The sequence below is a fragment of the Sparus aurata genome, chromosome 21 (genome assembly GCF_900880675.1).
Source record: "Sparus aurata chromosome 21, fSpaAur1.1, whole genome shotgun sequence".
Classification (NCBI taxonomy): Eukaryota; Metazoa; Chordata; class Actinopteri; order Spariformes; family Sparidae; genus Sparus; species Sparus aurata.
In genome coordinates, this window is record NC_044207.1 from 32,466,729 (window position 1) to 32,494,516 (window position 27,788).

The 27,788-nt window shown below is 41.8% G+C and overlaps 1 protein-coding gene across 6 annotated transcripts in view; it reads left to right on the forward strand.

Annotated features, from left to right (window-relative positions):
* The first annotated feature begins 8,030 nt into the window (after positions 1-8,030).
* The window catches only part of LOC115572035 (uncharacterized), a 30,484-nt gene continuing 10,726 nt past the window's right edge, over positions 8,031-27,788 (forward strand). For 2 of the 6 annotated variants that reach the window (XM_030401791.1, XM_030401795.1), the window contains exons 1-4: positions 8,031-8,348; positions 8,639-8,726; positions 20,132-20,254; positions 20,578-20,840. The gene's annotated coding sequence lies outside the window, so the exon portion shown is untranslated. Of the gene's footprint in view, positions 8,349-8,638; positions 8,727-20,131; positions 20,405-20,577; positions 20,841-20,902; positions 20,979-27,788 lie in introns of all 6 variants that reach the window. The other 4 variants (XM_030401792.1, XM_030401794.1, XM_030401796.1 and 1 more) reach the window with 4 other exon arrangements.

Consider the following 27,788-nt stretch of genomic DNA (forward strand, 5'->3'; position numbering starts at 1 on the left):
CAAAACTAAACTGTGTTGCACAAGTTACTTCAAAATGCAATACATTACATATTACCAGCAGACCTGCCAACCTGTTTGCATTTTGCGTAGCAAGTACGCAATTTGACATCTAAATACGCTGGTACGACTCGGCCCTCTAAACTACGCAAAAAGCTGCGGACATGTGAGTTCTGTTCAAATGTGCACGTGCGGTACTCACGTCTGACAACACGATGCAGCAGCGTGGTGAAGCAGTTTCAGACAGTCATTGTAGAAAAGCGAGAATAACGAGTCTACCGAAGCGAACATCCCGCCCCCCTCCTCCCTGCCTCCTACTGCCCTCTGCCTCCCTCTCCATCCTCTGTTCCCCACTCGTGGCAGTTGGCCAAAGTCCTTCTAGGCAAGTCATGCCACTCGGCGGCCATCTTGGCGACACCTCGAAAGCCCAAAGAGACCAGACCCCTATCTAAATGAATGGAGGCATGGTCAAATCCACCCTTTAACGTGATAGCAGGACGGAAAAAACATACAGACATGCTCGCCAGTGAAATAAGATACACATAAAACCAAAAAACTCTACTTTACCGTAGAAATGATGTTTAAAAACGCGCTTTCCTACAGGGACGTCCGTCGTACGGCTGAATCTGTGCCGGCTGCTGTGCTCTGGGGCTGTGTCCGAAATCACCCACTCATTCCTACTCCGTTGTCACTACATAGTGAGTCCAACATAGTGCACTATATAGTGAGCTCAACGGCAGAAAGAAAAACGGACTTTCGGACACTACTCCGGTGCCGTTAATGACTGTACCAGAGACGTTCTCGCTGTCGTAAAAACTACTTGTGCACATGCGCTGGTGAAACAACATGATTGTTGTTGTGGGCTTTGATTTTCCCGGTTCGGCTGTGACAATGCAGGTGATTGGCTGATGGTGAAAGGGGCGGGATATGCGCCATCTTTGGCGTCGCAGATTTCCCCATTCAAAATGATCAGAGTGATCTGTCTCTACAATAGTAGAACGTCTCTGAGTTGGCGCTTAAAAAGGTAAAGTGTGTGTGTGTGTGTGTGTGTGTGTCAGCGCACCTGCCAGCTTTTGGTAAATATGAACCGTTGCGCGTGACGTTACTTTCACTGTGGAAACATTCGAGCCGAAGTCTAAGTGGAAAAAAAGATTTGCGAGGTGTTTTTTCTTGGCAAATCTATCGATCATGTTCCCCTAATGACCCCAATGCATCGTCAAAGAAAAAAAGAGAAAGAAGGGGCAGCTGTGTGTGTGTTTGTGTATTTTAGCCTTTATATATATCCATTGCAGATAGAGTAGGCCTGTATAAAAGGAGGAATGTGATTATTTATACAGTTTAAACATGTAGCCAACAAATCTTTTGTAGTAAGTTTTGCAACCACTGCCATGGCAGATGAGGGAGAAGAAGACAGGGAGGGACAGGGCAGCAGACCATGTCCCCTAGAAGTTTTAGAAAAAAATTTAAGAACAGTGGCCATGCTTGCGACCTGCGTCTATATTTTCTTTATTAAAAGTATTGTAATCAAAAATATAGGTTTTATTGTTTTTTATAACCGATTTCCAGCCAGTGAATGGGGAAATTACAGAAAAAATTGTTACAAAAGTCGCACAACACAAGTGGTACTTAAAATATTTTGACAAGGTTGGCAGGTCTGTACCAGTCACCTTTTAAAGTAATATATTACGTTACAGTATTTCTGTCTGGGTTGAGTAATAATAGTACTTATTACACTACTTCTTACTTGTTACTTCAGAAAAATGCCCAAATAACCTTTATAGAACAATTAAATAACCAAGATGTTTTAAATGACTGAATGTCCTTGGACTCAGTGATGAGCAGACGGAGGCTCACAGTCTGATATATTATGAGATGGGAAACATATATTTTAATTGTATTCATATGAAATACAACACAGCAGACCTGTACCGTCTATAGTGACATGACAACACAAATCTTCTTCTGTGCCTTTTTTATTTAAGTCCACTGAACAAAGAATGCACGATGAGATTAAAGAATGTAAATTAAAGTGCGCTCTGAGGATTAAGCTTCATCATTCGGCCTGCAGGCAGGCAGGAGGTGCGTCGTGGCTGTGGCCTTGTTTTCAAAGGTACCGTTACCGGCGGGCCTGAACCTTCTGATCCAGTTTGACTCAGGAAGGTCGGTGGTGGCTTCAATCTCTGTTTACCAGAGAGACTTTCTCACTGCATCCAAACCTTCAACATTTTCCTCTGAGGTTTTTGTAGTTTGGTGTTTTCAGGGTGCGTTATGTCTCAGATGGAAAGTTACTATCAGTATTACTATCAGCTATATTCACCCAGTTCATTTGGATTATTGCAGGTTTGCATGTTGGAGTTCTGATGCACAGTGGGGGGCTCACTGTCATGTTGAGTAATGAGTATTTGAGGATATTGAATGGAACAAGTGACTGTCTGATTGTGCAGTGTTGTGTTTTTTACATTAAAGGGAAGTGGTTTGTAGTTTTTTAAATGTGAAAACACCTCTGTCTCTTTCTTTCTCTTTCTCTGATCAAACTTTTTAAAGAAGGCAGTCAGATAAACTATAAACCAAGATTCTGTTACTACACTTCCTATTTCTCACCTAAACTGTTTGCACAAATATATTTTTCGTAAAATGTAATATCATATTGTTTGTTGTTAGCTGGCTGTTTTACTGTTTCCAGTTTCAAAGTGAACACTGAGTCTAAACCAGCCCCCACCCAGCTCGCAGTATGTCACCCATCAACAGGAGTGTTGTTGCGGTGAAATGTGCTTGTTGTAGGTTTTCTACTTGGAGAGTTAAAGACAAAAACACAGGCGCTTTTCTCTCTGGTCATGTAGCAACAGTTTAAAACACATTTGTGTCTGCTGCAGAGACAGCCCGGGTTCATGTGAGGACCTGCTCTCAACTGCTGAATTACTTCCTGGACCGTTATGCCAGCAGAGATGGACCTGACATGAGTGTGTGATGTGCAGTCAGACTTTACCTTCTGGAGACACCATTATTTCTTCAAGTACATTTTTTCCCTCTATGTTACTGTTATACTCTATAGAAAAACACTTTCATCCAAGTTTTTATGTGTATATATAATGTATATTAGTTCTATTTACATTTTACGAAAAACACTTTCAAAAAATTGTCTAAATAATTAAAGAGCATCTTAATGATGTGTCTGTAGGGCAGCATGGTACGCAGTGGTTAGTGGAGGGTAGCTCTGCTGTCTCACAGCAAGAAGGTCCAGGGTTGGAGACCCAGGGCTTTTTATTTGTGGAATTTCCAAGCGAGGTTAATCTGTGACTCTAAATTGCCTGTAGCTGTGAATGTGACAGTGAACGGCTGTTTGTTGCTATACGTCAGCCTTGTGATGAAATGGTGGACCCCGCCACACGTCCAGTGTCCCAGTCCAGCCCCCCCGCGACCCTTCAAAGGATGAGCAGTTATAGATAATGAATTAATAATGTCCCAAAACATTACAGCCAAGTTCTCTTTAATGTGTTGAAGTACGTCTTTAGTAACATGATAATAGTCTGGACGTAGTCGATGTGGCTGCTTTCACCTGGAATGTGTTGGTGTTCAAGTTTGTTATCTGCGGATCACTTGATCCACACTGGATCTCTCTTTCTCTGAAGAGGAGTTTAAAACTGGATGCATCAGATTTTTCTCAGCAGAACAGCAGAATCTCATCTGAACACTGGTGAGTACTCAGTAACTTTATTAGTCAGATTGAGTTTAAACCATAATCTGATGTTTTTTATATCTAGAAAACAATAAGTCAACAACATAAGATCTGTGGAGTGAAGACGTTCAGGTGATTCAGTCTCACAAAAGACTCTAGTGGTTGGAAACGCCTCAGCAATTATTTCCTGTGAGGAGACGCCCTGTGTCAGGAGGTTACTTTGCGTATTTTAAAATGTTCTTGTGTTTATGAAGGTTTTGATCATGAGACTGATCTGTTGAATGGTGTCTGTCTTCTTCAGCTCACTGAGGCGAGGTCCAGATGTTTCCTGTGATGGAAATAAAGTCGGCTTACTGAGGAGGAGGACTTCCTGAACTTCATCTGCTGAGGTTTGTTAACAATTAATCTGATGGTTTAAAGGAAGAGGCAAAACTAAGATCACGCGTCTGCAGCTACATTTAAACAGTTATTGCTGGCTGATTTCCCACATGAACCGGTTTTGGGATATTTTTCTTTACCATAAAAGTGGAGATGTTTGACTTGAGCAGCAGCAGCAGTAATTTACATGTTAAAGTAATTTACATGCACAAGTTTGTCAGATGAAAAATGACTATCTATATACATTACCAGTCAAAAGTTTGGACACACCTTCTCATTTAATGTTTTTTCTTTATTTTCCTGACTATTTACATTGTAGATTCTTACTGAAGGCATCAAAACTATGAATGAACACATATGGAATTATGTAGTAAACAAAAAAGTGTTAAATAAATCTGAATCTGAATTAAATTCTTCAAAATGGCCACCCTTTGCTTTGAGAAGTGTCGATCTCAGAATGTGATGTAAAATGGAGGACAGTTAAGGTGGAACGCTCCTAAAGTTTAGTTCCATATTAATGCAGGATAATTTGTTGTTTGTCGTTAGTGAAAAACAATATTGACCTTGAAGTTGAAAAAGGAGCCTCATATAAGAAACAATACTAAAATCAAAAACCGGAAAAGTCTCTCGTGAGTTCTCTCGTGGATAGTTGTTGCTGGAAGACAGTAGTTCCACCTTAAAGCCTGGTTAAAGCCTCGTCGACCCTACCCCGTCATTGAGCATTCGAAGTTCTGCGTTGAGGGAACGCATTGTTCTGCAATTCACCGCCAAGCCGCTAGGGGGGTGTGGCTGTGTCTTTGTTTGGTTTCGGGGGGTTCATATCGGATTCCTTGGTTTTCTTCCGGTCAGACAGTAAACAATGGCAACTGAGATGTAGCGGGTGTTTTTGGAGATGGAGCTTGTGGATATTGAACAACAAATGCTGTTATTACAAATGTTTAAACATGGCGGTGTTGTTATACTGTTGACCGGAAAAGACGTTCTGAGCGGACCAATCACAGTTCTTTGCCGTTCGCGTCTCGATTTTTTGGAGGCGCACGTCAGGCTACCGCGTAGGGGCCTGCGTCGACGACGTAGCTACGCCGTCGACGCGACGCAGAAGCATAAATCAGGCTTAACTGTCCTCCAGGTTACGTCACATTCTGAGATCGCGGAACAAGCTACTGCTAACATGAGTTGTTCAAAAAGCTTCTTTTTAGTAAACTCTGTGTACACAAACAATGTTCTCAATGCTCGTGTTCATGTGTAGAGACCCTGGTGATACTACCAGCAAAGTTTCATGTTGTGTCGAGACTTCTTACTGTTTTAAAAATAGAGATTTTGATGCTATCGTAAAAGTGCCCGTAGCACTCCCATTGAAAATGAGTTTGCCCGAAAACGAAACTACGGTAAATCTTAAAAGTACCTCTTTAGTCATAATTATGCTTTTACACGAAGGTTTGTCTCATATACATTCACAGAAAGACCCTTGGGTGCATTTTGGCGAGAGTTTCACTTCGCTGTCGAGACGTCAAATGAAAAATGACATTATCTATATATTGAAATTATAACACAGAACCATAACTACTCGAGAGATTTAAATTGATAAAGTTAAACTGATGTGCCTCCTGTGTCACTGGAACCATACTGGATCAAGTGATCCTCCCACATCTAGTTCACTGTTCAGCTCTGTACTTCAGGCTGCAGGAGGACACGAAGTTGTTCTGAGCACTTGTATTGATTTGTGTGGTAACATGGCTGTTGTGTAGCTGGAAACACTCTCTCGAACAGTAGTCAGCTGTCACACTTTCATAATCCCCTCCACCTCCTGAAATGAAAGTCAGCTGATATACATGTGCTGTGAACATGATTGGACGTGTGATGTAGAAATGTCAGCAAGACTTATGACACATAGACATTTGAAGGTATCTGCTTCTTGGTTTGCAGAAGTGTAAAATGTTAACATTTTATTCTGGCTACTGAGCTGATTCTGGTGGAGAGATGGTATGCGAGAGATACGTGAGGACAACAAACTTGAATCAGAATCTGTGGATGTTCCTGTGGATGTTGGTGTGTAGCTAGCTGCTACGCTACACACTCTTGATGTAGGCTATCCATAAAATCTTTACTCTCTTAGCCCTCTTAACACATTCTGGATGTGTGGATACTCTCTGTACTCATCTGTAAGTTACACTCTTATGTCTCAAAGTGTTTCTCCAGGCTTAACTTTATGTTGGTGCGTTTACTATTTACTTACATTATTAATCCATTGCCAATGCTAGCTAAGGCGAAAACATGGCTACGTGTTTCAAGTTCCTATCTTGTTAGCATGTTAGGCTTATATTTGTCTATCTATGTTAGACTTCTGTTCAGTAGTTTATTTTGGTGTTCATTATGAAGTTTTTAACGTGCGGTTTTTCATATTAGTTGCAGGATCGCATTTTGCTTGGTTTATTTTCTTGCTAGCATGTCTGGTGCGTTGCTAACGTTGTTCATCTGGCGGGATTGCTAGCAGCTAGCTAAGACGCGTTGTCTGAGGCTAAAACTGTTTTTCAGGTTTCTACCTTCTCACTGGCATGTTGGGCTTCTATAGGCCCTTTTGATTTTGGTGCTTACAATTACCGTTCAGTTTTTCAGAACTATTGGGGCCCATTGTTACTTTCTCAGTTTGACTTCATCAAACCCTGCTTAGCTCTTACAGCTGTTACCATCCCATCAACTTTGAATGGTTCTTGCGTTGCCAATGTTTGAATCATGACAACCGGAGTGTTTAAGTATGTTGGCCTATGGGTTTATTGTTGGTATGCGTTTCATAGCGATAAAATGTTAACACATTGAACCATATTAAATTTCACAACAAACCTAAATATCCCTGACATCTCACCTTCAAACACAGCCCCATTTGGCCATCCATGAAAAAGCTACTTAACCTCCCACTTTTCTATTGGAATACATATTTCCTCCAGGCAATGCACTAGTATTTCATGAAACAGACACAGTGATGTTGATAGGTTTTCAATGTAGTGAGTCCCCGGGACCCACAGGTGGTGAGTTGACTGGGTCCCTGGGAAATTCAATGGGTCCCGACTCCCCAGTTAAAAAAATTTCTTTCTTTCTTATATTATTCTATTTCTTAAATTTTATTGAGTGTTAAACTCCTTTGATGGTGGTATGATATGGTTATAATAAACTGATATATTCATGATGTTCAAAATGTATCTGAAATTAAACAAATAAAATTCCAAATCTGAAAAGTATATTGCAAAACAGCTGTCACAGTGGCATGACATATGACATTCAAATCAAACAGCATTGTTGTAGCAACATAAATGGCACCAAAATAAATTACTAAAATTCAAATAATCTGCTGACCTGCAATAGGTTTTATCTTTTTCTTTGGTGGCATTTTTGCATTGTCCTTTTCCTGCTTACTCTGGATCTCGTTGGAAGCGCGATGTATGCGCAGACGCCATTTGGGCATACCAAAATGGTGGCTGCCATTCAATTTATAGTTTTTTATTTCATTACAGCACGTCCCCTAAACGTTAAAACATAATCGACACGAATGAGCACAGCATCGAGCTGTGGAAATGTGGGTTTATTTACTATGAAGTTCGTATTTTTAATTGTTGAAATGAAATCAGCGGTGATGGGCTCGTTGTTTTAGTTGCATGTCGCCATACTTTGTACAGGGGATCACATCTGCGCCGAGTAGATGCGCAGAGGGTTGAAACAGCGCTTGTCCGGTCTGCTAACAACAAGGTTTCTTTTGCCAGTTACTGTGATTAAACACAAGTTGTTTAATGTTCACAACGTATCATTTTTCATGGGAAAAATGAGGTGCGTCCCCGGGACGCATGGATAATGAGTTTAGTGCGTCCTTTCAGATTTTAATGCGTCAGGGACCTAGCAACATCACTGCAGACATTAAATATTTTGTTTTTGTAGTGTTTTCAGATTGAGTGTGCAGTATATTGAAAAGGATTTGAAAAAAAAAACAAAAAACATTTCAATTCTCTTGTGTGTGTTTTTTTTAATAACTAGGGTTGTTGTATAAAAGTGTTAATGTAATAAACTTAAAACTTTGGGGTTTGAAAAAGGGAGAGAGGATATAAAGAAGTAAAGACAATGAGAGGTGGAGCAACGCTGAAGGAGGAGAGTGTCAACGTCACATTTTCTATTTCCTCAAGTGGAAGTCAGTTTGTCAGAGAGACACAGAGCTGCAGTCCAGATGAATCTGTCTTTCTCTGAAGAGGAGTTAAAAACTGAATCCATCAGATTTTTCTCAGCAGAACAGCAGAATCTCATCTGAACACTGGTGAGTACTCAGTAACTTTATTAGTCAGATTGAGTTTAGACCACAATCTGATTTTTTTCATATCTAGAAAACAATTAATATGACAACAACATAAGATCTGTGGAGTGAAGACTTTCAGTTGGTCTCACAGAAAGATTCTAAAAGTGGTTGGAAATAAATCTGCCGCTCGTTCGTGTGAGGGGTTGCCCTGTGTCAGGAGGTTCAGATAACAAGTAGTTTGTGTATTTTAAGATGTTTATGAAGGTTTAAATCATGAGACTGATCTGTTGAATGTTGTCTGTCCTCTTCAGCTCACTGAGGCGACGTCCAAATGTTTCCTGTGACTGAAATAAAGTCAACTCACTGAGGAGGACTTCTTCCTGAACTTTATCACCTGAGGTTTGTTAACACTAACTGATGATTAAAAGGGAAATGGTCACCTTTGTGTCATAAAACAATAATCATGTGTCTGCAGGTACATTTAAACAGTTATTGGTGGGTGATTTTCCACATGAACTGGTTTTGGGCTGTTGTTCTTTACTGTAACAGTGGAGTTGGTCTGACTTGAGTCATTTACATGTTAAAGTAATTTACACATGCAAGTTTGTGAGAAGTGCCGACATCCTTTGCTGATCACAGCTGGATCTGCCTAGTCGGCTTTAACATCTGTAGAGACATCAGATGAAAAATGACATTATCTATATATGTTTAAATTATAACACAGAACCAAAACTAGTCGAGAGATTTAACTTAATAAAGTTAAAGTGATGTACTGCCTTTGTAACTGCACACAGCTCTTGAAGGGAGAGATGTGTTTGTACTGACTGCATCAGAAATCATATCTTTATTTTAAGAAATATCTTCAAATAAAGATATGATTTCTGATGCAGTCAGTACTCTGCAGCTGTACTTTCAGCTGCTGTCTGTGCTCTACGTTATAACCTTTGCTGTCCTTCATATCTGTTGAAATTTCTTGAGTCGGTTTTGCTGGATGATGGCTTTATGTTTTAAACGCTGATCTCTGGAGAAACTAACAGCTGATCTGTATCTGCTTTGCTGTCTGGTTTTGAGGTTTGAGTTCAGTATCTGTCAGTGTCGGGATGTGATGCTCCTGCTGATATCCTGATTATTCATTTTCATACGAGCACAGCTTCTGTTAAACACATTAAACATCTTTTGTTGTGAACCAACAACTTTAAAGTTTAAACTGCGTCTGTGATTTTCTCTCTGTTACCTGTTTAACAAACAGCTGCACATTTACAACAAACCCAGTCTGTATTTTCGCAAATGTGTTTGTATATTTATTCATTATTGCATCTGCATTCAGTGATGTTCTGATTGTGAAATCAGCATTTAACCAGAATGTGGTTATGGTGTCTTTTGAGCAATTGAAACTATATATAGGCTAAATGTTTCAGGGAAACGGAAATGATGTAACATTTCAAAGGATTCAAAGAATGATCAGCCTCATGTGTTTAAAACTAGGAAATATGGATGTGTTTTTACTTTAAAATGTGCATATATATATATACACATACAAAAAGTATTTAGTCAGCCACCAATTGTGCAAGTTCTCCCACTTAAAAAGGTGAGAGAGGCCTGTAATTTTCATCATAGGTATACCTCAACTATGAGAGACAAAATGAGAAAAAAAAATCCAGAAAATCACATTGTCTGATTTTTAAAGAATTTATTTGAAAATTATGGTGGAAAATACGTTTTCTGTAAGTCTTCACAAGGGTTTCACACACTGTTGCTGGTATTTTGGCCCATTCCTCAATGCAGATCTCCTCTAGAGCAGTGATGTTTTGGGGCTGTCGCTGGGCAACACAGACTTTCAACTCCCTCCAAAGATTTTCTATGGGGTTGAGATCTGGAGACTGGCTAGGCCACTCCAGGACCTTGAAATGCTTCTTACGAAGCCACTCCTTTGTTGCCCGGGCGGTGTGTTTGGGATCATGGTCATGCTGAAAGACCCAGCCACGTTTCACCTTCAATGCCCTTGCTGATGGAAGGAGGTTTTCACTCAAAATATCACGATACATGGCCCCATTCATTCTTTCCTTTACACGGATCAGTCGTCCTGGTCCCTTTGCAGAAAAACAGCCCCAAAGCATGATGTTTCAACCCCCATGCTTCACAGTAGGTATGGTGTTCTTTGGATGCAACTCAGCATTCTTTCTCCTCCAAACACGACAAGTTGAGTTTTTACCAAAAAGGTTCTATTTTGGTTTTATCTGGCCATATGACATTCTCCCAATCCTCTTCTGGATCATCCAAATGCTCTCTAGCAAACTTCAGATGGGCCTGGACATGTACTGGCTTAAGCAGGGGGACACGTCTGGCACTGCAGGATTTGAGGCCCTGGCGGCGTAGTGTGTTACTGATGGTAGCCTTTGTTACTTTGGTCCCAGCTCTCTGCAGGTTATTCACTATGTCCCCCCATGTGCTTCTGGGATTTTTGCTCACCGTTCTTGTGATCATTTTGACCCCACGGGGTGAGATCTTGTGTGGAGCCCCAGATCGAGGGAGATTATCAGTGGTCTTGTATGTCTTCCATTTTCTAATAATTGCTCCCACAGTTGATTTCTTAACACCAAGCTGCTTACCTATTGCAGATTCAGTCTTCCCAGCCTGGTGCAGGTCTACAATTTTGTTTCAGGTGTCCTTTGACAGCTCTTTGGTCTTGGCCGTAGTGGAGTTTGGAGTGTGACTGTTTGAGGTTGTGGACAGGTGTCTTTTATACTGATAACTAGTTCAAACAGGTGCCATTAATACAGGTAACGGGTGGAGGACAGAGGAGCCTCTTAAAGAAGTTACAGATCTGTGAGAGCCAGAAATCTTGCTTGTAAGTGACCAAATACTTATTTTACCGAGGAATTTACCAATTAATTCATTAAAAATCAGACAATGTGATTTCCTGGATTCTTTACCCCCCATTCTGTCTCTCATAGTTGAAGTGTACCTATGATGAAAATTACAGGCCTCTCTCATCTTTTTAAGTGGGAGAACTTGCACAATTGGTGGCTTACTAAATACTTTTTTGCCCCACTATAGATAGATATAGTTACGACTGGCTCCGAGGCCGCAACAAAACATGGGTATTGGATGCGTGATCAAACAAGGCAGTAAATATTTATTGACTATAACACAAATTGAATGTACAATGGAGGGTGGAAGTGTATGTCAGTGGTGTGGGAGGGTGCTTGTATGCAATGTCAAATGCGTGCATGTTGTCTGGAACAGAACAGAACAAAACAAAACAGCAGTAGCAGCAGCGTGTCGATCCTGAGGAAGAGAGAGAGGACTTGAACCAGCAGGCTTAAATCAGCTGCAGAGCCAGGCACAGGTGCTCCCAATCAGCCATCCACTGCAGCCCACTACACACAGGACACAGCCATGGGCTGAGGGCCATAACACCCCCCCCCCCCCCCCATAAAGTCATGGCCCCAAACGGAACCCTGGCATCCATGTCCCCAACTCTATCCTCAGCAACTACCCTTAACGCTTTTCAGCCATATCAATCAATAATGAGAAAAAAGGGAGAAAAAAAAATCAAAAACCTCACGTCTGTCCCTCATAGGCCCCTAGCTCCCCTCTCCATCCCCAGCAACTGGTACCAAGAAGCTCATTTAAGCGGAAAGAGGGAGAGCAGAAAGCACCTGGAACAGAGTATAGATGAATTAATACACACAAACAACATTGATCACAGGAAGCCTGTGGCCCCGCCTCACCCCCTGTCAAAACCTTCAGAGATAGGCACAATGCCCATTGCCGATTGGGACAATGGTTCCACACTTTGTCAGACTCCCAAGCACCACGTTCGTTCCCTTACTGCTCCGGTCTTACCGGGTGCCCAGACCACACACCGCCCACTGAGGATCTGTCCCTGTGCCCGCTACCGGGAACAGGACCAACTCGATCGTGCGTCAACACATAGTCATCAGCTAAAGCGGCTGCCTCAGCTGCCGTCTTAACCTTGCGCTCAGATATATACACGTTGCAATGCGCTCTGAAACCGAGCTTTTAAACTGTTCCAATATAACCAACTCACGCAGAGCATCATGTGCATCAACCTCAGCAGCCATCGATCAAAATAAGTGGATAAGTCCCGTACAAACTCCATATGAGACTTTTCACCCTTCCTCCAAGTCCTAAACCTCTGGCGACAAGCCTCAGGGACCAGCTCAAACGCCTTCAGAATAGCTGATTTTACTGATGCATACTTCCTACACTCACTGCTACTCAAGGACGAATAAGCTTCCTGCGCCCTGCCGGTTATCACACACTGCAACAATAACGTACGCGTGGCCTCAGACCACCCCTGAGCGTCCGCCAGACGCTCAAACATTAAAGAAAACATCTCCGGATCTCGCTCATTAAATTCAGGGACAAGCTTCAAATCCCTCAAATCATTCACAGCAGCAGAATTCACCTGATTTCCCTCAGACACAAAGGGACCATCAGTCAAAACATCAGACATTGCTCTTCCTTCACGAACCAACTGCAACTTTTGTTTCTGCAGCTCCAGTCTTACAGATTCAGTTCCCTGCTTAATTTTCTCCAAAGACAATTCCTTCTCTGTCTCCAATTTCATGCGCAATACTAGCAAATCCTTCTGCTGCTCAAAAGATAAACCCAAAAGCTGCTCAGATGGGCTCTCCAAAAATCTCTTAACTATTTCATCCATAGCTATACACTTGCGAGAGAAGAACAGATAAAATACAAAGGACTGGACCCACCTGTGTGCTTTATGGCATACCGCCTCCGTTTGGAGTTTCTCCACTAGCTACCTGCCTAACCAAAACCTAACTAGAATAACTCCCCCCTAGTCTTCATGAGGCGTCGTGGCGGGTACTTATGCACCTAGAGCCTGCTGGCCCGCAAGCAGCAACCAGTAAACTGGCCACCACCTCTAAACCACGGGCAGTGCTCCCGAGCAAAATTGAGGAAAAGGGTAAAGGGATGCTCTCAACCACCGTACCCCAACACTAACAACCCCCCCACTGACGAGTCCCAAAGGGGAAACGCCGCTAAACCTACCAGGAGAAACTCCATCAGAATCATGCACACACACATTTAAATCAACACTCACCTTCTCCCACAAGGACCCAGTACGCATGAATGAAAACAACCTCGAAACATGCCTGCACACCAAGGCTCCACACCTCCTCAAGCACAAAAGCACCATAAATGGAGACACATGTCACCATCCACTAAGGGGTCTCCGAAGGGAACCCCGCATTCCTGACGACACTTGCCGCACAAGATCAATTAACCTCCTTCAGTCACTACCACATGCCGCCAATTACCCAAACTCAGATGCCAAATTTCCGCACCAACACAGACCAAAGTAGGCTAACCTACCAAAAAAAAAGGCATCCAAACCCCACAACTATCGGACGAGCCCCAAACTTTGTTACTACTGGCTCCAAGGCCGCAACAAAACATGGTTATTGGATGCGTGATCAAACAAGGCAGTTAATATTTATTGACTATAACACAAATTGAATGTACAATGGAGGGTGGAAGTGTATGTCAGTGGTGTGGGAGGGTGCTTGTATGCAATGTCAAATGTGGGGTGCATGTTGTCTGGTGCAGAACAGAACAGAACAGAACAAAACAAAACAGCGGTAGCAGCAGCAGCGTGTCGATCCTGAGGAAGAGAGAGAGAGGACTTGAACCAGCAGGCTTAAATCAGCTGCAGAGCCAGGCACACGTGCTCCCAATCAGCCATCCACTGCAACCTGCAACACACAGACACACCCACTACACACAGGACACAGCCATGGGCTGAGGGCCGTATCTATCTATCTATCTATCTATCTATCTATCTATCTACTGTATATTGTTGGTATAGAGTGGGAGGACAATTTTAGATTTCAGTTAGTTGATGAGGATCAGATGAGGTCACAAGCTGAAAGCCAGACTTCTGAAGTCACTGTGTACAAGATCAACCACCAGCAGGGGTTTAAAATAGACCACTCACTGACCATCGTTACTGTTGACACTCCAGGATTTGGAGACACAAGAGGCATAAAGAGAGACAAGGAGCTCACAGAACAGCTGCGTAATCTATTCACTGATAAACGTGGTGTCAGTGAAGTTGATGCTGTGTGTTTTGTAGCTCAGGCTTCTTTAGCTCGACTCACACCAACACAGAAATATGTGTGTGACTCTGTGCTCTCAATCTTTGGCAAAGATGTGGCAGAAAACATCAGAGTTCTGGTGACATTTGCAGACGGCCAGCTTCCACCAGTTCTAGAGGCGATCACAGCTTCAGGTGTCCCATGTCCTAAAACAGAAGACGGGCTGTCAGTTCACTTCAAATTCAATAATTCAGCGTTGTTTGTAGACAGTAAATCCTCTGAAGGAGGCAGCATGATGGAGGAGGATGAAGATGAAGATTAAGGCTTTGTTCAGATGTGTTGGAACATGGGGACAAGAAGCATGAAGATGTTCTTTAATGCTTTGAATGTGATAGAAACCAAAAGCTTGACAATGACAATGCTTGAGAAGATGGAAGATATAAATATAGAACTGGAGGTTGGATTTGATCGTTTGCAGGCTGCGTTGTGGAAAGTGATAGCGTAATCTCTGGAGTATAATACCGAAAGAGAAATGTCAGAGTCTGATAACGATCAAGATGAGACTGAGCCAAAACTGTGAGAAACATGAAGAGAGCAGTTCTGCTGTGATGATGTGAACACACATGTAGAAAGTAATCTGATGGTGAAGAGAACAAATCAAAACATTGACATCATGTTGTGATAAATGTTGAAGTGCTGAACTAACATCATAACTCAGGTGTTTGTGAACATTTAGTAAGACTAGTTTATTTACTTAAATACTTAATTACTTTGACTTAAATGTGGAGTTTTTAACTGGTTATGAAGCTGTTGAAATGTATTAGCATTAGCCAGCTTGGTGGGCTTGTTTAACTACTTGGGCAGCTTCAGCTCCACCTCCTCCACCATCTTTGATTAGCTGGGACTCAGGCAGAGTCAAGTACTACCAAGATGGCCACAGCTGCTGCCACCTTCAGACACCTGTGGGTGAAATCACAGTGGCTCCATCCATTTTATTTACTCTCTGGTTTACGACCGATTACCTGCAGAACTAATGACTTCAGCTCAGCTGGACTTTGTGTTTACTGATAATTAGCAGAAGCTAGCATACTTAAATGCCAATCTCAAAGGGAACATGATAAAGATTAAACCTGATAAACGTCAACATGCTACTGTTAGCATTTAGCACTGAGTAGAGCCTCACAGAGCTGTTAGCTAGCTGTTTCCCCTCCTCCACGTGTCAGACATCAGTGTACAGGTCACATCTTCTGATGAATCAGCCTGTTTGTATTCTGCCCTCCTTACATCCAATGATTACAGATCAGGTGGAGTTTGTCCTTCAGTAACAATATAAATGCAGAAACCACAGAAGAGCCTCAGAGGATCACACACACCTTCCTACTCTAAGTACACTAGGTTTTTTCTGTTGTTTATTCATATATGGAGGCTATAGGACTCTAGAGACCAACAGGACTCTATAGACCAGGGGTACTCAAATACAAATCTTACATTTTTTTCAATGACTCAAAGGTCTATGTATCGAGGTCGATCAGGCTACATGCAATAATACTGTATAATATTATGTTATATATTATATATTCAAAACAAAATGTCATTTTCATTCAAAACAACAACAGAAATACGAACTAAAATAAAATGTCATTTCCACTTGAACAAACAGTTGAATAAAACAAAGTTTCTAAGTCTCTAAGTGAGCACTCTGTTGCTTTTTGTTTTATGTGTCATAGATGTGACAAGAATCCTGCTTGCAGCTTGATATAACGATTTCAGTGCATTAATTTTTGTTGTTCTTACCTCTGAATTTTGAGAAAATGTCTCTTGAAAATTCCTATGCTTCGTCTCATAATGCCATTTCAAATTGGAAATCTTCATCACAGCAATAGTCTCCTGGCATAGTAAGCACATGGGTCTTGTGCTTTTTGGAGGGAGAATAAACATTTTTCAGTCCATTCTTCTTTGAATTACTGATTTTCATTGTCCACTTTTCTCTTAGCAGTGAACTTGGAACACGCAATTTTCTTGCAATCTAGGCTCCTACAGCTGGCAGAATGTCAACATGCGAACTGCTCCAAAAACGAAAGTGAAAGTTAAAAATTGCGCTCACAGCAGTGAGTGACCCAGTAACACGTTGTCTGAGTATCGTTGGCATGGCTACCAGTCCCGGTATACATGTGCCGACCCAACCAAAACACATGGTGAAGGAATAATAGTTTGGGGGCCACAAATAGGAGACCAGCAAGCCGGATGCGTCCCAGGGGCCGCCTATTGAGGACCACTGTTATAGACCAACAGGCCCTTGGGCAGTAAAATGTTCCTGTTAATCTCGTCCAGCTAACATTGTTTGAACACAGTCAAGATTTGTTACTCTTTGATCAAGTCACCTTAAATCACAGTGAGTCTCTTATTTTTAGGTCAAATGAGTTAAAACCTCAGCACTCTTGTGATTGGACGTGTGATTCAGGGTGTAAATGACAAATTGGAGTGTGTTCATTAATGATAATGTTTCCTCGTTCCATCAAGGTGTATTCACATTATCGTGACCTCATCATTGTTGTGTATGTGGTGTGTTTGGGTGGAATTTTTACAGAAAGTTAAAAAAAATTTAACTTTGATCTGATTCAAGACGACATTTGTGGGTTATCAATTACTGTTGACCACTGCTTGAACTGTAAAACAGACAAACTGAGTTAGTAAATACTTTGACTTTGAGTTGGAAGAAGAACAGAGTGAGGTGTGGTCGATAAGAAACAAGTACAGTCACAAGAACAAGGTTCATTTCTTTTATTGGTTTACAACACAGATAAAATGGAAAAAATAAGTACTGTTTGCTCTATGAGTGCTGAGGTCAGAACTTGACTGCTCGCTTTCACACGACACTGAATCCCTTTAATATGAATGCAGTGCTTGGAAGAGCTGCCAGAAGTTAGTCATAACCAGTGTTGGGAATAACGGCGTTAGAATAAACGGCGTTACTAAACGGCGTTACTTTTTTCAGTAACGGGTAATCTAACTAATTACTATTTCCATCGTTACAACGCCGTTACCGTTACCGACTATTAAATGTGGTGCGTTACAAACTGAAGCTGTTGTCATCAGACTCGGCTCTCAGCAACCGGAGCTGCCTGCAGAGCTGTGTTTTTTTTTCCTCCGGTGAGGAAGGAGGGAGGGGCGGGGCAACCGCATAGGTGATGGTGATTGGCTGTCTAACGTTGAGTGAGAGTTCTTAAGCCAATCAGTGGCAATGTTCGGTTTACACACAAGCCACACACGCACGCAGCAGTCTCATACACACAAACTAGCAGAGGTGAGCTGCAGCAATAAAGAGTCCGGAGGGAAAGTTAACGTTTTCAAAGTGGAAGTACAGACACGATTTTAATCTCCTTTGTCCACGTCTGTTGTAAGCAACTTTGATCTAATGAATCATCTCTCAGTGGCACACGCTTCTACAAAACTAACACTGGCCAAAAACTCCGTTGTTGACGCTGTTGATGATGACAGCAGGTCAGGTGTGGCTAACGTGAGCTCCGCTAACAGCTTCACAAAAACTTGTGACACAGGCTGAACTGAATGCAATGATAGACAGGTATGTTGTTGAGAACTTGCTCCCGTTATCATCAGCTGACTCAGACTCCTTCAGAGCACTCACTGGCAAAATATCGGGGAGAACAGGAGCCGGTCCGCCATGCAGAAATACATTTTCTAAATACAGATGTAGATGCTGAGTAGCTAAAATGACTGCCGAGCTCAAAAGGGGGAAGAAATAAAAGTAACGCAATAGTTACTTTTCCTGGTAACTAACTACTTTTATAGTGGAGTAATTCCGTTACTAACTCAGTTACTTTTTGGGAGAAGTAACTAGTAACTATAACTAATTACTTTTTAAAAGTAACGTGCCCGACACTGGTCATAACAACCAAACATTTGCTGAGTTGACTGACTGGCTGATGTCACTAACAGTTATGGTGAATGAAGCCGACACTGAAGTACCAAAAACTGCAGTTCCTCTAACGGCCACTGGAGGCTCCAAATGTGAGTCAGTCCCCCTCCAAAATTACAGCCGAAGTAAACATGGTTATAGCCTGCTACAAAAACAATTATTTATTATTTATAATGTACAAAGCTGACAGAGAAAGTGAAGTAAATGAGGATGAAACCAGTGTGAGGTGATTACAGCAGAGAAGCCACAAAAATCCTCAAATCTGCATAGGAGATACATAATATGACTGAGTGAGCCTCCGTCGTCCTTTTGATGAATCACAGTCGCAATTTAGATAAACAAATCAGCAGTTTGGGTTCAGGGCCTTGCTCAAGGGCACTTCATTGTTGGTAAAGAGGGAGGGGCAACAGCTGCCTTTTACTTTCAAACCCCAGCGACCCACCGGTCACAAGCTCACTTCTCTATAGGCCTTTAGGCCACCACTGCCCCTCAGGTAAGGTGGAAAGGTTGTTTGACCTCTACACCTGTCTTATCAATATTCTTACCCTGCAGACATTATTCACTCATTCATTATATAATAATTGACTAAAGTTGACTACATTTTGTGACCAAAGGGCAATAAGAAGCTCTCGCCCAGTGGCAAACGATACAAGTCCCCCACTGTAAACTGAAAACTTTGGAACAAAGCCGCTTGAGGCTGAAGGGGTCAAACAGTTTCATGGTGTTCTTTATTACAGGTGTGTGTAATGTTTGGGATGTGCAGCTGATTGTTGTGACTGACACAGCTGATGCTGTTTTGTTTTATGTAGTTTATTTTCCTGTAACTTGGAGGCATTAATGTGCACAGCATTTGAGTCCAAGTCAAATTAACTCTACAGGGAGAATATCTATATCGTATCGTAAGAACACAAGCTGACAAGCAGCTCAACACCATTCAGAGAATGACTTCAAAGCTAATGACCATTTCATTAAGTCCAGTTAGTTAGTGGAGTTACAGGTGGGTTTCATCATTCAGTGTGTTTACATGACACTCAAGAAAACCGAATTACTGTGTTAGTCCGACTATGATCGGATTTTTAAGATGCATGTATACACCTGAGTCTGACTAAAATCGGAACAGATCGGCTTTCACTTAGTCGAATTAAAGCACCCCGATTATTCGATTGATTGCATTACCCGTGCATGTACGTTCTATCGGATCGGATGGGATTTTGCATTCTGCGCAGGCGTGAGATTTCTTTCCCGGGGCCGTGAGCCGGAAGTAGAAGAACGGCGGCAGCGGCGTCTTTCCTCAGAAATCACTGCAAGAAAGTCCATCTAGTTTGTGTAATTATCATGTACACCATATACAAAATGTACAAAGATGTAGCTTTGTCTCGCTATTCTTACGCCATCTTTCGGGAATGCAGAGGCAGTTTGTTGTTGCTGGTGACATAAAGAGGTCAGCCGGAGGTGTTTCTGTTACCACTAGTTGAAATGGGTACAGCGCCACCTAGCGTACCGGGTATGACATGCTGACAGGACAGTAATCCGATTTTCTCTCCAGCATGTATACTCGGATAATTGCAGTTGTCTGATTGAGCAGCATAGTCGAACTATGGCTGTAATCCGACTAAGCTGTGCATGTAAACGTACTGACTGTTCACTGTGTGGAGGCCACAAGCTCACATCAGTGGATCTGTCTGGATCTTTGTTGGATTTAAGAAAGTTTACACTCCAACATTACCTGGACATATCAAACACATTGATTAGCTCAAACTCTTGTTTCTCTTTGTCAGTCAGAAAAATGACTTTGCTGCTGCTGAAGATGTGAATCAGCCTTCAGACTTCACTGTTGGGAAACTCAACAACTACAGAAACAAACCTGAATGAAATGTTCTGAAGACAAATGTATAAAACAGGTAAGCCCTCTGATTCTCAGGTAAATAATCATATTAACAGGATTAATTACTCATTTCAAAGGCCAGGCCCACTTCATATCCTCGGCTGGGAGACGCCCCATGCACTGGCACATCCCCATTCAGGAACACACGGGACTGGGCATGCAAGACGTGAGAACAGAGATAAGCACATTACTGCAGAACATTGATGAGAGGCCCAATGGGCTGTAACACCCTCCCCCTTCACAAGATCACAATACCAAAAGTCACCAATTGTTGTTATACCTAATTCACCAAGTTCACCAAATGTGCCCTTTGTGTCCCTTTAATATCTTGACTGATAGGAAGCAAACATCCTGGAAAAGAAACTGACTGGACAGTCAATGTCCTGTTCATTCTCCTGGAGCAACAGAGCACCATCTCCAACCTGACAAGCATCAACGTGCGGTTTGAAAGGCCGGTTCAGCTGTGGCGCAGCCAAGACAGGAGAGGAAGTGAGGAGAGCTTTTATACTCTCAAAAGCAAACTGGCAGACAGGAGTCCAGTTAAACTTCACAGAGGACTTCAAGAGGTCAGTCAACGGCACAACCACAGAAGAAAAGATCAGGTGAAAACTGCTGTAAATTCCTACCATGCCCAAAAAGCACATCGGCTCTTTTTTACTCGTAGGTGAGGGGTACCGGTCAATGTCCAAAGTTTTGGTCCCAATAGGACACACTTGTCCTTGAACAACCACATTTCCCAAGTAAGTGACGCCCTTGCAAACTCACACTTTGCGAGGTTGATGGTCAATTGGGTGTCAGATAGGGCAATGGAAAAGAGCTCTAGTAATGTCTAAGTGCGCCCCCCAGCTATTGCTATGGACCACCACATTGTCTAAATACACCGCACAGCCCTCCAGACCAGTAACCACAGTGTTCATTAGGCACTGGAAAGTGGCTGTTGCATTTCTCAATCCAAAACTGATAACTTTATAGGAGGAGTATTACCCCTGTGACGTAATAAAAGATGAAACCTGTCTTGTACAGTCAGTCAAGGGCACTTGCCAGTAACCCTTGAGGAGGTCAAACTTGCTAACAAACCTGGCTGCCCCACCTGGTCTATACAGCATTCAATCCTTGGAAGTGGAAAACTGTCAGGCTTTGATTTTCGAGTCTGTGCAGAATCGGAACGTACCATCTGGCTTGTTAACAAGAAGACACGGTGAAGACTGACAGACCCAGACTGACAAGGAGGGTTCAGCCAGTCCTTTTTTAAGGAGATATTGCAATGTAGAACCTCCTCCTACACATTAGCGCAACCGGTAGGGATACAGAGGTTCCACGGTTGAGAAAATGTATTGCCAAAAGAAAGGGCAGTCTGACGGCAATGTAAAGCGGTGTGAATTTTCTCTATATAACGTACACTTGAACTGTTATAGATGTTTTTAGACCGACTATAGATATGTACTTATATGACCCCACTTCAAAAAACACAAACTATCCCTTTAAGGCCACAGGTTGTGCAACCGCGCCACCTGCAGGTGTATCGGAACGCTCATGATACGACTTAAGCAGGTTTACGTGACACAGCTGTGAGCTTTTTCTCCTGTCAGGAGTGGCAATCATATAATTAATATCTGACACCTTTCTGATCACAGTGTATGGATCAGCAAACTTTGCATGAAATGGTGAGGAGGTTACTGGCAGAAGATTCAGCACCTTATCCCCTAATGCAAATACACGGCCCTAGCGCTGCTTCATCTTAGCCTGAGTGACAGACAAATTTACGCATGCCAAGCGAACTACCTTTTGAAACCATTAACGTAATCACACAAAGGTTTTGGTGGCTCCTGAAGGCCTGCACCATCCTTCAGTACAGCCAAAAGACCACGCACCAAATGGCCAAAGAAAAGTTCATTTGGGCTGACCCCTGTACTTTCTTGTACCACCTCTCTTGAAGCAAGGAGCAACGAAGGTAATCCTTCCTCCCAGCTTCGTCCCAACTCCATGCAGTAAGCACGAAGCAGAGACTTTAAGGTCTGGTGGAAACGCTCGAGGGCACCTTGGCTCTGAGGGTGGCACGCGGAGGCTTTGTGGTGCTTAATATGAAGTTGATTCAAAACCTGAGAAAATACACAAGAAAAAAAATTGGATCTGCAGTCATTCTAGACAGTCTTTGGTATACCAAAATCGGAGATGAACTGGGAAAGAGCCCTTACAATGGACCTGGTTGTAACAGAACATAGTGGGTAGGCGACGGGGTAATGTGTCACCTGGCACATGATGGTTAACAAATACCTAGAACCACTTGTAGAAGTAGGCAACTGTCCAACTGTAAATGGTCAAAAGGAGCATTGGCTGCAAAGGCGCAGGCTTGATGACCTGATTAGGCTTACCAGTCATCTGTCATATATGGCTTTTGCTGCTCCAATGCTCAGCGAGCGTGTTAATTTTCCTTATTAAACCAAAGCCCATCGAGTTGCATTTGATGTAGAAGTTTATTTAGTCTACTGGAAATTTTTTTGGACCTAGAAATCGTGTTTCCTATAAACTTTTATGATTGAAATGTAATCTATAGGCCTAGTGGATGAAATTCAACTTGGTTGCTAAGAGTTGCATGTTGGGCAATTTGAGTAATTAACATAATTAGCTAATTAAGGGGAGACAGTACAGGTGAAGAATAAGGACATTTTTTTAACTAATGTGTATCACCATGAAACTTCCCCAGTTGATAACTTACATTAAGACAATTATTTTTTTGTATTGTATGTTTATATATGCAAATGAGGCATGATCTAATTAAATATGCTCTAATTTGCATACATTTCCAGAACATAAATCTAAACACTGGATAAAGCTAGGATAAAAATTCCTGTTTCATTTTGTCGACATATTATAGCCAAAGGTTTTTGTGGAGGGAATTTTGGATATCTCTTTTTATCACTCCATAAATCAGAAAATACTGTCAACATCCATAAAAAAACAATTTTCGCCCAGTTTTTAGGAATAAAATGATATATAAATCAGGCTATGAATGACATATGAACAAACCCCTCTGTTAAAACCTTCAGAATATAGATAGGAATAAAACTGGAAAGTTTGGTCTATATAAGTGCTACTGAAGCGGAGATTTTTGGCTAAGACTATGAGAAAAAAAACTCATTTTGAGAAAACAGCCTTTATATGTATTGTATAAGAAATCTATAGAAAGGTGGAGGAGGGGGGTTATGAAACATTTGGCGCTTTGAGATTTCTGGATATCACAAACATGGACTTAGACTCTTAGATCAACTTTCAAAGTTAACTAGAAGCAAAATTATAGCCATGTTCAGTTTCTCGCAATGAGGGGAAACATGGCAGGCAAAAACATTGTTTTTTATGCACTGTCCATTTTGAGATTTTGGGTTATTTTGCTTCCATAACATGTCTTCTTTCAGACTAGTGAAAAGAAAACATCCAAAATACACATTTAGGTGTTCATTTTAAATCACTTTGTCAATTTCCTTTTATAGATTTCTTATACAATACATTTGTTTAAAGGCCGTTTTCTCAAACTGAGTTTTTTCTCAAACTGAGCCAAAAATCTCCACTTCAGTAGCATTTACATACACCAAACATTGCAGTTTTATTCCTATCTATATTCTGAAGGTTTTAACAGAGGGGTTTGTTCATATATCATTCATAGCCTGATTTATATAAAATTCTATTCCTAATAACAGGGCGAACATTTTTTTTTTATGGCTGTTGACAGTATTTTCTGATTTATGGAGTGATTAAAAAGAGATATCCAAAATTCCCTCACTAAAAACCTTTGGCTATAATATGTCAACAAAATGAAACAAGAATTTTGAACCTGGACTTATCCAGTGTTTAGATTTATGTTCTGGAAATGTATGCAAATTAGTGCATTTTTAATTGGATAATGCCTCATTTGCATATTTAAACATACAATTTCAGAAAACTCATAATACAAAAAGGAACTGTCTTAATGTAAGTTATCAACTAGGGAAGTTTCATGGTGATATATATTAGTTTAAAAAATGGCCCTATTCTTCACCTGTAGTGTCTCCCCTTAATAAGCTCATTATACTAATTACGCAAATTGCCCAACATGCAACTTTTAGCAACCAAGCTTAATCTCATATGCTAAACCTATAGATGACATTTTGATAATAAAAGTTAATCGGAAACAACATTTCTGGGTTTTGTATGGGCCATATAGGGATTTCCAGTAGACTAATTCTCCAACTGTATACAAAGCAATTCTTTCTGCTCTCCAAAAGTCAAGCTTCCCGCAGGTGTAGAAGACAGAGGATTTTCCTCTGCGTCCGAAACGGGAGGCTCTTTGTCATGCTCCTCAGATGCGTAATCAGACGCCTCAATCAAACGCATAGCACATAAAGCCGACTTCACCGTCTTTTAACATCCCCTCTAAGACGTATAGACAGGACTTCAATTTTGTAATGATCAGTCAATTGTATCAACTGGTCCTTGGTCAATACATCAAACACAACCTTAGAAGGTTTCTCCACAAACTTTTCAAAAAGTGATGCCATTATTTACACAACTGCGCAAATTTTACTAACTGAGCAACACAGTATAGGAGATAAATTACACCAAAGTAAGAACACAAAACTAAGGAAGTCCAGCGATAATGCAAGCCAAGACCAATAACCATTTCCCCTTGGCAAAACAAAACAACCCACGTAATTACCTGAACGCGAAGCTTTGAACAGGCCGGTGGTGGGATGAATTAAACACCAAGGCCGCAGGTATAGCAGAACAGGGACGTGCACATGATTATAGAGGGGCAGGGGCTCAAAGTCAGAATAGGGCAGTGCGTGTGTGTGCATAGCGCGTGCTGAGAAAATTGTCAGGCCTTAATAACACAATATGTAGATTAATAATGTAAAATCAATAAACAAAGTACTTATAGTAAGCTAACTTCTTAGCGGTGTATCCTGTGTAGCTGTGAGTGATATGTAACTGCCATTTCTTTTGTGTCAACAAATTATTGTCAACATGAGTTTATTCACATTATCATAACACTGAGGTTTGGAAGACATGCAATTCAGCGGCAATTCTTAAAAAGCAATGAAACACTGGTTTATTATTAGGCTATTTATTGGAGGGCAAACTAGAAATACAGGCTACACATCTTAAAATGTGATAAAATCACGAAATGACTACTGTGACTGTTAGTAGGAACAACAATGTTTACAACAGTAAAGTTACAGTAAACTCAATATCTGGAAGAAGTTTAAGATTTGTGGCAGATAAACAGCCACACAGACAGCTGTCAGATTATTATTAACTCTCATTAACAAGCAGTTAGCTTGATGGTCACTCTTCTGAAATATGACTTATATTTAAGCACATTGAAGAAGTGGAAGGCGACTTGTTAGCCCCCACAACAGGGGCGGTTCTAGGGGGGGCCAACAAGGGCCAGTGCCCCCGTAACTTTGAGTCTGGACCCCCCTGTGGCCCCCCCTGACAGTGAGTCTGCATTACTAATACAATGACAGATTTCTTGCTATGATTTTGTTCTGAAGGGAAAGGCAGAAATAAAGTGTCTCAGCAGTTTACTACCCAATCAAAATTGATGAAATTGTAAACACTGCTTTGTCTGAATGAGGGATTTATCCTTTTTTACGGGTTGTATGTGCCCCATAACAAAAAAGCCGGCCCCAACCTGGCCCCCCTATTAAAACTGGTCTAGAACTGCCACTGCCCCACAAGGAAGTTAAGTTAATGGTTTATAACTTAAAACTTAAAAAAGGTTCAAGTCGGTCCACTGTCACGTCTCATCTACGTGCATGGTGGAGTTCTGATGAGGCAGCGGCTTCTCTCTCTCTCTCTCTCTCTCTCTCTCTCTCTCTCTCTCTCTCTCTCTCTCTCTCTCTCTCTCTCTCTCTCTCTCTCTCTCTCTCTCTCTCTCTCTCTCTCTCTCTCTCTCTCTCTCTCTCTCTCTCCCTCTCTCTCTCTCTCTCTCTCTCTCTCTCTCTCTCTCTCTCTCTCTCTACAAGACGTGAGAAGTTGAACAGAAATAAGCACATTACTGCAGAACATGGATGAGAGGCCCAAGGGGCTGTAACAGTCTGTCTGCTGTTTGCTGCTCACCAGGTCGTGTACAGTGACTTTTACAGCTTTTTCTCTAAAGACGATGCTGTGAGAGTTAGGGGTGGGTAAAAATATCGATTCATCAATGCATTGCAATATATTTTTTCCCAATTCAACATCGATTCATAGAATCCTCTGAATCAATTCGGGCAGGTGACCACCTGCTGTCCCTCTCCGGACCTCCAGCAGCTGGAAGCGCCTCACCTGCGACCTCGCTCGAGGGTCGGAGGTTGACACACTGCGGAAACACCGTCGGAGCTGCGGAGGCAGGTAGCCGATGTCTGACGCACCGGTCTTTCATTGACTGTAAACTCCCAGCCTGGCCGCTGCACCGTGCGCCCGCGAGTAGCACTCTCCTCCGGGGAGGGAGGGGCTCAGTGTCAATGTGTTACCCCCTCGTGTCTAGCCGGAGAGCGGAGGGACCGCGGTCATGTCTCTGTTTATTTCAGACAAAAATGTACCATGCAGTCCCAGAAACAATGGCACTTTCTCAGGTTAACTATGGTTGCGCTGTTTTATAACTAAACACATCGAGTACCTTCGTTTACATTTCAATTCAAACTAGAACTTCCTAGATAGTGCAGCAGATTAGTAAAAAAATCGTTCACTTTGGTATACAAGCATGAAATTTGGCACAGATACTCTCTAAGGGACACTATTTTAGAAAAAGGCGTTGGCCACTCAGAAATTCAATATGGCGGCCATTTTTCAAGATGGCCCCATTGCTATTTAATGCTTATTATATAAATTATTCAAACAGTGATCCAAGCATAAAATTTGATACAAATACTCTCTAAAGGACATGTTAATGGAAAAAGGTGCTTGTCCCGCAAAAATTCAAGATGGCCGCCATTTTTAAAGATGGCCACCGTTCTTGTCGAATATTAATTATTTCAATTGTTCAAATGGTGATTCAAGCATAAAATTAGGCAGAAATACTCTTCAGGGAACATGTCGCTTGCTAATGCTTGTTATATCAATTATTCAAACAGTGATCCAAGCATAACATTTGATACAAATACTCTCTAAAGGACATGTTAATGGAAAAAGATGCTTGTCCCTCAGAAATTCAGGATGGTGACCATTTTCAAGATGGCCACCATTTCTGTCAAATAGTCATAATGTCTGCTTTGTCTGCCTCCTCTCCTTTGACCTGTCCGGCTTAGTTAAACTTGCTAGGGATATAAAATCCCCGCCGGCATAGCTCTCAGGTTCATTGGAGTACACAAGCCTCTCCACCACGGCAAGGTGCAGTCCACAGAGAGGAAGGGCCTCTGTTAGAAAAAGGAAGTGGCCAGTAAAAATTCAGGATGGAAACCATTTTTGGTTTCCATCAACCTGAGATTGAGAGGTTGTGCCCTGCCGAGTCATAATAAAGACTGTTAAAAATGGTAACCAATGCCTCCCTGCTTGGCAGTCAGCAAGTGTTGTATTGGGGGCAACATATCCAGGAA